The sequence below is a fragment of the Phyllobates terribilis genome, unplaced genomic scaffold (genome assembly GCF_046119375.1).
Source record: "Phyllobates terribilis strain yellow unplaced genomic scaffold, ASM4611937v1 Scaffold_10__3_contigs__length_209671492, whole genome shotgun sequence".
NCBI classification, from domain to species: domain Eukaryota; kingdom Metazoa; phylum Chordata; class Amphibia; order Anura; family Dendrobatidae; genus Phyllobates; species Phyllobates terribilis.
In genome coordinates, this window is record NW_027362770.1 from 181749131 (window position 1) to 181759474 (window position 10344).

Sequence of the window (10344 nt, forward strand, 5' to 3'; positions counted from 1 at the left end):
CTTTATTAGAACAGGTAATATGACCCAGAAACAGGCCCGGCTAGGAGGGGGCCTGGATGTCTAAGAGCAAGTGGGAAGCTGGCCCTGGTCAGGGTGAGGGTGTAGGCCTACCGTGCTCTCTGTGCTCCTTCTGGCTATTTCCCTCCTAATAGTGTAACAGCCCACGTTCCCGAGCTCACCGTGTCCTCTCGCCCGTATGGCTTGCAACTTGGGTCCCTTTCTACTCCCGGCCTGGTACGGCATTGCTGGTCCCTTCTGCTGTGGCGGAGCCTCCGGGCTTCTTAGGCCAAGGAACATACAGTCCCCTGCGGACTGGTTATCTGCTGTAGGATGTGGAATCCTCACAGCCTCAGACACCAAAGTCTGGTAGATTAGTCTCTTCGTCTGCCAGGACAGGCTCACTTCGCCTCTTGTCCTTGGCTCGTGGCTCTCCTACTGCCACATGTCCTCTTAGGCTGCAACACAACTGTCTGTCCCTGCTCTGGGACACTTCTCTATCCAGAGACAGGTTGTCCAGTTCTCTCTAACCCTGCCCCCAGCTCCAGCTTTTATAGGGGCAGCCTGCTCCCCCTACTGGCCTGGGACAGGAGGTGCTGCATGCTAATGGTCCTTGACTAGAGGACCTCCCCCTTGCTCTTAGACACAGCTTTATTATATTTGTGGCATCCAGGCCAGGGTGACACAGGAGCACTTGTTGTAGTGAGCCAGGCGGGAGGCTTCCCCTGCAATGCGCTCAAAGATGTCATTGATGAAGGAGTTCCTGAAGCCCATGGAGGAGATGTCGGGTTGAACCTGCTTCAGAACCTTGTACACATATAAATTACAGTTTGCCAAAAAACACATTGTTGCGCCACTTCTCTTTAGGCCAGTCATTCTATGGACAAATGAGAGCAAAATTGTTTTGTACTGGGTCTAAAGGCCGTAGACAGTTTGCGAGACGACACATAAACACTAAATTCAAGCCACGGTACACTGTGAAAACTGTAAAACATGGAGATGCAACCAGACTGGTTTGGAGATGTTTCTCATACTGTGGAGTTGGGCCCAGTTTGAATATATCAAAATACTGGAAGAGATCATGTTGCCTTATGCTGAATGGGAAATGCCCTTGAAATGGGTGTTTCAGCAGGACAACTACCTCATTCACACCAGAAAGCGGGCAACATCCTGTTTTCAGACCAACAAGATTGATGTTATGTTTTGCTGTTTTTAAGCCGCGCGCGCCATCCTAAAAAGTCCCCGGCCAATGGCCGGAGGACTTTACCTATAAAAGGCACCTCCTCCAATGTGGAGGTGCCCGTGCAAGGTTGTTGCTCTGTGAAACTTACTTTGCTTCAGCCCTCAGGTCCTCTGATCTTTAATCCAGTCCGCCAGTCTGTCTATTGGCTCTGCCTGCCTGCTTACCTGGAAGCACCTGCTTGTTACCTGCCGTATCCGCCTGCCTGCTTATCTGGAAGCACTTGCCAGCTACCTGTTGTGCCCACCAGCCTGCCAACCCGGAACACTCGCCTGACTATAAGCCTAATCTGCCTGCTTGTCTACCCGGACCACCCAACAGCTTGCCTGCCGATCTCATCCGCTGTACCGGTCAGTTCCTGCCTTCTGACCCGTGGGAATCACCTGCTCTCATACAAGGTCGGTCCCAGAGTGGCACCTGGTCCCTCTGTTCGGTTCCTCCCTGGTTCACGGAGTCGACTGAGCCGCCGTGCGACTAATCAGCATTATTAGCGCCAAATTTAAACCCCACTCTGCTGATTGGTCGCGGTCGCCAGCCGCGACCAATCAGCGATTTTGGCGCCAAATTTAAACACCGCTCTGCTAATTGCGCCTGGTTGGCCGCATACCTATTCTAGAATACCCGATGCGTTAGAATCGGGCCACCATCTAGTCTATATATATATATAACTAGATGGTGGCCCGATTCTAACGCATCGGGTATTCTAGAATAGGTATGCGGCCGACCGAGCACAATCAGCAGAGCGGTATTTAAATTTGGCACCAAAATCGCTGATTGGTCGAGGCCGGCAACCGCAACCAATTAGCAAAGCGGTGTTAAAATTTGGCACCTATATCGCAGATTGGTCACGGCCGGCGGTCGTGACTAATCAGCAGAGCGGAGGTTTAAATTTGGCGCCAATAATGCTGATTGGTCGCGGCCCGCTGGCCGCGACCAATCAGCAGAGCGGGGTTTAAATTTGGTGGCAATAATGCTGATTGTTTGCGGCCGGCGGTCGCGACCAATCAGCAGAGCGTTATTTAAATTTGGCGCCAATAAAGGTGATTGGTCACGGCCGCGACTAATCAGCAGAGCGGTGTTTAAATTTGTCGCCAATAATGCTGGTTATTTGTGACCGGTAACCGCGACCAATGAGCAGAGCGGTGTTTAAATATGGCGCCAATATCGCTGATTGGTCGCGGCCGGCCACCACGACCAATCAGCGAAGCGGTGTTTAAAATTGGCGCCAATATCGCTGATTGGTCACGGCCGGTGGTTGCGACTAATCAGCAGAGCGGTGTTTAAATTTGGCGCCAATACTGCTGATTGGTCGCGGCCGGCGACCGCGAGAAATCAGCAGAGCGTTGTTTAAATTTGTCACAAAAATTGCTGATTGGTCGCGGCTGGCCACCGCGACCAATCAGCAGAGCGTTGTTTAAATTTGGCACCAAAATCGCTGATTGGTCGCGGCCGGCGGTCGCGACCAATCAGCAGAGCGGGGTTTAAATTTGGCGCAAATACTGCTCATTGGTCGCGGCCGGCGACCGCAACCAATCAACAGAGCGTTGTTTAAATTTGGCGCCAATCTCACTGATTGGTCGCTGACGCCAGACGCGACCAATCAGCAGAGCGTTGTTTAAATTTGGCGCCAATCTCGATGATTGGCCGCGGCTGGCCACCACGACCAATGAGCAGAGCGGCGTTTAAATTTGCCGCCCATCTCGCTGATTGGTCGCGGTCGGCGACCGCGACCAATCAGCAGAGCGGGGTTTAAATTTTCCACTGATATCGCTAATTGGTCGCGGTGGCCGGCCGCGATTAATCAGCAGAGCGGAGTTTAAATTTGACGGACATCTCGCTGATTGGTCGCGGTTGGTGACCGCGACCAATCAGCAGAGCGGCATTTAAATTTGCCACCCATCTCGCTGATTGGTCGCGGTGGCCGGCCGCGATTAATCAGCAGAGCGGCGTTTAAATTTGACGGACATCTCGCTGATTGGTCGCAGCCGGCCACCGCGACCAATCAGCAGAGCGGCGTTTTAATTTGCCGCCCATCTCGCTGATTGGTCGCGGTAGCCGGCCGCGACCAATCAGCAGAGCGGCGTTTAAATTTGCCGCCCATCTCGTTCATTGGTCGCGGCCGGCCACAGCGACCAATCAACAGAGCGTTGTTTAAATTTGGCGCCAATCTCGCAGATTAGACGCGTCTGGCGTCCGCGACCAATCAGCAGAGCGTTGTTTAAATTTGGCGCCAAGCCCGCTGATTGGTCGCGGCTGGTGTCCGCGACCAATCAGCACAGCAGTGTTTAAATGTGGCGTCAAAATTGGTGATTGGTCGCGGCCGCTATTTAAATGTGGCGCCAAAATCGGTGATTGGTCACGGGCAGCGGCCGCGACCAATCATCAGAGTGGTGTTTAACTTTAGCGCCAAGATCACTAAATCGTATTGGTGAGGAGCGGGGAGCGGAATCGTATTAGTGAGGGAGCGCCGCTGCCTGTACCGCTACTTCCGCTGCGAGAAGCAGGGACATGAGCGACTGCTCGCAGCAGAAGTATCCCGACCCGCAGCGCCGCTCCCCGGTCCTCCCTCGACACCCTAGCCGCTGATGTCCCCACAGTATCTGCATGGTGTTACAAAGGTCCGGACATTTGTGTTAAAAATCGCTGATTGGTCGCTGGCGCTGCCCGCGACCAATCACCGATTTGGGCGCCAAATTTAAATATTGGCCGCGACCAATCACCGATCTTGGCTCCACATTTAAACACCGCTGTGCTGATTGGTCGCCGGCCGCGATTAATCAGCAGAGCGGCATTTAAATTTGCCGGACATCTCGCTGATTGGTCGCGGCCGGCCACCGCGACCAATCAGCAGAGCGGCGTTTAAATTTGGCGCCCATCTCGTTGATTGGTCGCGGTGGCCGGCCGCGACCAATCAGCAGAGCGGCGTTTAAATTTGCCACCCATCTCGCTGATTGGTTGCGGCCGGCCACCGCGACCAATCAGCACAGCGGCGTTTAAATTTGCCGCCAATCTCGCTGATTGGTCGCGGTGGCCGGCTGCGATTAATCAGCAGAGCGGCGTTTAAATTTGCCGTCCATCTCGCTGATTGGTCGCGGTGGCTGGCTGCGACCAATCAGCAGAGCGGCGTTTAAATTTGCCGGTCATCTCGCTGATTGGTCGCGGTGGCTGGCTGCGACCAATCAGCAGAGCGGCGTTTAAATTTGCCGCCCATCTCGCTGATTGGTCGCGGTAGCCGGCCGCGACCAATCAGCAGAGCGGCATTTAAATTTGCCGCCCATGTCGAAGTTGTGCTGAAGAGAAAGAGAAGAAGCCACAAGCTTGACGACCAGTGGGAAAGAGAACCTTACACTGTATTGGATTCCAGGTTCGACAATAGAAAAACCTGTCTAATTAGTAAAGATGGAGGTAAGACAGCTGTAAGGCTATGTGCCCACGATGCAGAAATGCTCAGGATTTTTTCCTGAGCGTTTCTACATCTCCCTGGCAGAAAAAAATGCATGCGGATTGTACATGCGTTTTCCTGCCAGTGACATGCGAAAGTGAAGCGTTCTTCACTTGCATTTCCGCATGCGGGTTGACAAGCGCTTTCCAAGCGATTTTAGCATCATTGGAAAGTGCTTGTCAACTAGGTCACACTATATAAATCCATGCAAACAGCATGGACTTATATAGTGTGACCGAGAAAATGTCAAAAAATAAAAAAATAAATATATACTTACCCTCCGATGGCCCGTGCTGGCTTGCTTCACCGTCCCGGCTGCCGTCAGCGGTGGATTGAAGGACCTGCCGACGTCAGCGTCGCGTGACCCGTCACATGACTCTGACGTCAGCGCAGGTCCTTCATTCCATCGCGAAGTGCTGGGAAGCAAGGAGGAGCGCAGCGCGGGCCGCCAGAAGGTAAGTATACATTTATTTTTTATTTTATTCTTTTTTTACAGCTTTTTTAATGGTACCTGGGTGGGGATGAGACTCTCCTCTCCTCTACACTTAGATACCATCCGCACATTAGAACGCGCCAATTACGCAAGTACAGATGCAGTCTTGCGGAATTGGCGCGTTCTACACTGTGTTCCAAATTATTATGCAAGTAATATTTTCACATATTTTCCCAAATTACCTATATGAATTGCAGTCATTGTAATTTTCCAGTCAAATAACTATTAGAGTACAATTGAAAGGTTTTTGTATAAACTGCCTATGATAACAGGATATTTTTAAAAAAATAAAACACTCAAACTGCACTCAAAATGCATGTTCCAAATTATTATGCACACCAGAGTTTTCAACCTTTTCATTTTAATGAAGAACAAAAAAATGGTCATTTTTGAAATTATAAGCATTAGCAGGTTATTACACACTGAAATCAAACAGTTTCCAGCTCAAAACTTTATTCTAGGTGATGTTACATTTGCACATAGGACCCCTTGTTCGAAAGGAGCTTCTGAACTCTCTCGTCCATTGAATTTGTCAGGTTTTGGATGGTTTCTGCTGCAATTGTTTTGCATGAGGACAGAATACCCTCCCAGAGCTGTTGCTTAGATGTGAACTGCCTCCCACCATCATAGACACTCCTTTTGATGATGCTCCAGAGGTTCTCAATGGGGTTGAGGTCAGGGGAGCATGGGGGCCACACCATAAGTTTGTCCCCTTTTATGCCCATAGCAGCCAGAGATGCAGATGTGTTATGTGCAGCATGAGACGGTGCAATATCATGCATGAAAATGATCTTGCTGCGGAATGCACGGTTCTTCTTGTTAAACCAAGGCAGGAAGTGCTGTTTGAGAAACTCAACATACATTATGGAGTTCATCTTTACCCCTTCAGGGATCCTAAAGCGGCCGACAATCTCTCTCCCCATGATTACAGCCCAAAACATTACTCCACCTCCTCCTTGTTGGCGCCGTAGCCGTGTTTGCATGGGGTGTCCATCAACCAGCCATCCTTCACTCCATCCATCTGGACCATCGAGCGTTGCACGGCACTCATCGGTGAACAAAACAGTTTTGAAGTCAGTCTTCATGTATTGTTTGGCCCACTGGAGCCGTTTCTGCTTGTGTGCAGTGCATAGAGGAGGTCGACAGGATGGCTTACGCACAGCTGCAAACCTCTGAAGGACCCTGCATCTTGTTGTTCGGGGGACGTTGGAGGCACCAGCAGCTTCAAAAACTTGTCTACTGCTATGACAAGGCTTTTTTGCCGCTGCTCTTTTAACCTGACGTAATTGCCTGTAGGAAAGAGTCCTCAATTTTCCCTTATCAGCACGCACACGTGTGTACTGTGAATCAGCTACATACTTCTTGATTGTGCGATGATCACGATGAAGTGTCTTGGCAATGTTGATTGTAGTCATGCCTTGGCCTAAACACTCCACAATTTGTTGCTTCTCAGCAGCTGACACATCCTTTCTCTTTCCCATTTTGGCAGAAAATGTAGGCTGCTTAATAATGTGGGACATCCTTCTTAAGTAGTCTTGCCTTTCATTGGACACACCTGCCAAACAAATTAGCACAGGTGTCTGCAATTGCTTACAGTGATATAAAGAGCCCTGACACACATCACCATCAATGAGTTTAACTGACAAACAAAAAAATTCTTACCTTATCACTCCGAAACACTTTTTGCATAATAATTTGGAACACAGTGTAATGCAAGTCAATGGCGGCGAAAACGCAGCACTTCCGCAAAATAATTGGTAGTGCTGCGTTTTTTTCCGCAATGATAATCCGCAGCCGAAATTTCCGCAGCATGTGCACAGCACATGCGGATTATCACTGGGGGACATGGCAGGCCTTCTACCATGCGCTTTTTAAGCGTTTCTGCAGCGTTTTTGCCGCTGCGGAAACGCTTAAAAAACGCATCGTGGGCACACAGCCTAACAGTCTCAAGAGACCACTTGAAGTTGTGCCCAGGTCTATTGAAGCCACAGGAAGAAGTACCTCTTATAGTAACTGAAGAACCCAAAGAAGATGTACTCCATACTGTCTTAGGAGATTTCCCGGCAGATTGGCCTCAACTAGATGGAGCTGTAATAATACCTGTGATGCACTTCTACCAGCAGCCAGAAGACTCTCCACTGCAAGTAAGACCTGTAAGTGTCCCAGAAGAGCCTGCTAAGGAAGAATCCCCGGAAGAAGGATCACCAGTAGAAGCAGAGCCAGTAGGCCCAGTAACCAGTGTGCTTGCCAGTCCCATCGAGAGGTTAAGACAGTTCTACAATTTGCCCAGACGTAGATCTGACAGGGTAGCAGACAGTGCAAACACAAACATCAACAACACCCCAGTACTACGTAGGTCAACACGCAGTACAAAAGGCCAGATCCCTGCCACGTACCAGGAATAAGTTAGAAATGCCTGCAGTGTAAATAGTTACCCAGTTGGGTATTGCCTGTTATTGTTTATTGTATAAACTGAAATGAAATATATGTGTTTATTTAGTTACCCGTCAGGGTACAGAGACTTGTACGCTGAGGACTGTGAGCAGCCCAAAAACTGTTCCTGTAAATAGTTGCACTCCCTGGAGTGCCCCTTAAGTGACCAGAGAACAAAAACCCGTTTGGCGTGGCCGAAGACGTGGTCCAGCACCTGGATCACCTATGCCCTGTAGCCACGCCCAGGGCCTACGTTGAGGGTTTTCAGGTGGGTCCCTCATGTTCCTTCATCGGTGAAATGGACACCAGGTTACGGGACTTACTGTGACCTTATTATTGTTGTTGTTATTATTATAATTATTAAAATTGTTATTTGTTAACCTGTTATAACTGCTTCAGTCCAGGAGTACTGAATTGTACTAGGGGGGAATGTGGCGCCCTGCTACGCACAGGTGCCACAGAAACAAGTAGGGTGCATGGATGGACTTCTCCACAATAGGCCCTCACACATTCACACACCTCCACCCTACCACCTCAGACCACCAGAGGGAACCCTGATATGGATATATATAGGGAGGGTGGAGCCAGGCAGCTCAGTCAGAAAAAGAGAGTGGTTCAGACAGAGTCAGTCAGAGTTGAGTGTTGAGTCTGAGAATGTGCTGGCACTTAGACCAGCGAAGACGCAGCTCGTCTGCTGCTGCCGTAGTGAGGGCCCTGAGTGTGGCCGACAGCAAGGAGGAAAAGAGAGAGGAGTTGAGGGGGCAGAGGAGCGTACCAGGCTCACCCCGAAATATACACCGGACACCGGGTCCGCGCCTACAGGGACCTTTACACCCAGTAGGGACCACCGGATACCTGGAGGACTACAAGTCCCAAGTCGACCAACGCTGACTACCGTACCAGGGCTAGGAGTCACGGAGGCCCTAGCGTCCAGGGAGAGTGATCTCCAAGAGAAGGCCCTACCACCAGGTCAGCAGGTGCAAGAGAGAATGAGAGACAGTAATAAAGCCAGGCCTAGCTCCAGGCAGGTCAGAAGCTTAGCAAGTGGAAGCAACGGATCAGGAGGCCCTATACCCGCTCACTGGGGAGAGTCCAGAAGTGCACCCTGCGTACCAAGTACCCTGGACCATACCTGCATCTCCACCAGTAAAGGTACCGAACCGAACCCCCGTGTGAGTGTCTGTCATTTCTCCCTGAATCGTCCTGGCCGTCTCTCCCCTGTACCACCAACCATTACCCCACGCTGCCCTGAGGCCCACTCCACCTGTGGGGAGCCGTTCCATCACAAGCTGCCCTACCATCTGCCTCAGAGGACTGCTCCACAGCGGCGGCTCCTTTTAGCCGCACTCCACAGGTGGCGTCACGAACACTTTACTAATCCCCTATAAATAATTCCCCTTTTGGGTGACCGCCCTGGGCCATGGACCGGGCCAGCCGCTGTGATATCCCCCACCGGCATCCAGAGGCCCGGCTGCCGAGTACCCCACGGCCCTGGGGGCGAGTCAGAGACACTATTACTGTTTTTTTTTACGGCAAAAAATGCCAAAAAAAGGTATTATACAGAGATTTGACCTGTGGAACTGCAAAACCACAGTTATACTTTTCTGGCCTACAACAGAATCTTTCAAACAGATATATTTGTGTCTGAACTATCAGGGAGACACTATTACTGTTTTTTTTTACGGCAAAAAATGCCCAAAACAGGATAAAACAGAGATTTGACCTGTGGAACTGCAAAACCACAGTTATACTTCTCTGGCCTAACCAGACTCTTTTAAACAGATGTATTGGTGTCTGACCAGTCAGGGAGACACTATTACAGTTTTTTTTATGATAAAAAATGCCAAAAAAAGGATAATACAGAGATTTGACCTGTGGAACTGCAAAACCACAGTTATACTTTTCTGGCCTACACCCGACTCTTTTAAACAGATATATTGGTGTCTGACCAGTCAGGGAGACACTATTACAGTTTTTTTTACGGCAAAAAATGCCAAAAAAAGGATAATACAGAGATTTGACCTGTGGAACTGCAAAACCATAGTTATACTTTTCTGGTCTACACCAGACTCTTTTAAACAGATATATTTGTGTCTGACCAATCAGGGAGACACTATTACTGTTTTTTTACGGCAAAAAATGCCAAAAAAGGTATTATACAGAGATTTGACCTGTGGAACTGCAAAACCACAGTTATACTTTTCTGGCCTACACCAGAATCTTTCAAACAGATATATTTGTGTCTGAACAATCAGGGAGACACTATTACTGTTTTTTTTTACGGCAAAAAATGCCAAAAACAGGATAATACAGAGATTTGACCTGTGGAACTGCAAAACCACAGTTATACTTTTCTGGCCTACACCAGACTCTTTTAAACAGATATATTGGTGTCTGACCAGTCAGGGAGACACTATTACAGTTGTAATGCAGCGACTTGCTGGCATTACGGTAATGGTCCAGGATGTGTTTTACCTGACCATGTACCTTCCCCCTCAGGTGACTGGTCACATGACTGTGACATAGCACAGGTCCTGCGTGTACAGAATGTCTGTCTGATCACATGACTGTGACATCAGCAAGGTCCAGTCAGTATGGGTGTGTGTGCACAGGATGCATATATAAACCCTGCTTGATGGGAGACAAGTGTGTTCTGTGAGAGAGGCGTAAGGCCTGTTCCCGTGTGTGTGGGACACCGACCGTGTGAGGCCTAGTGAGGCCGAGTGAAGCCTGGTGCCT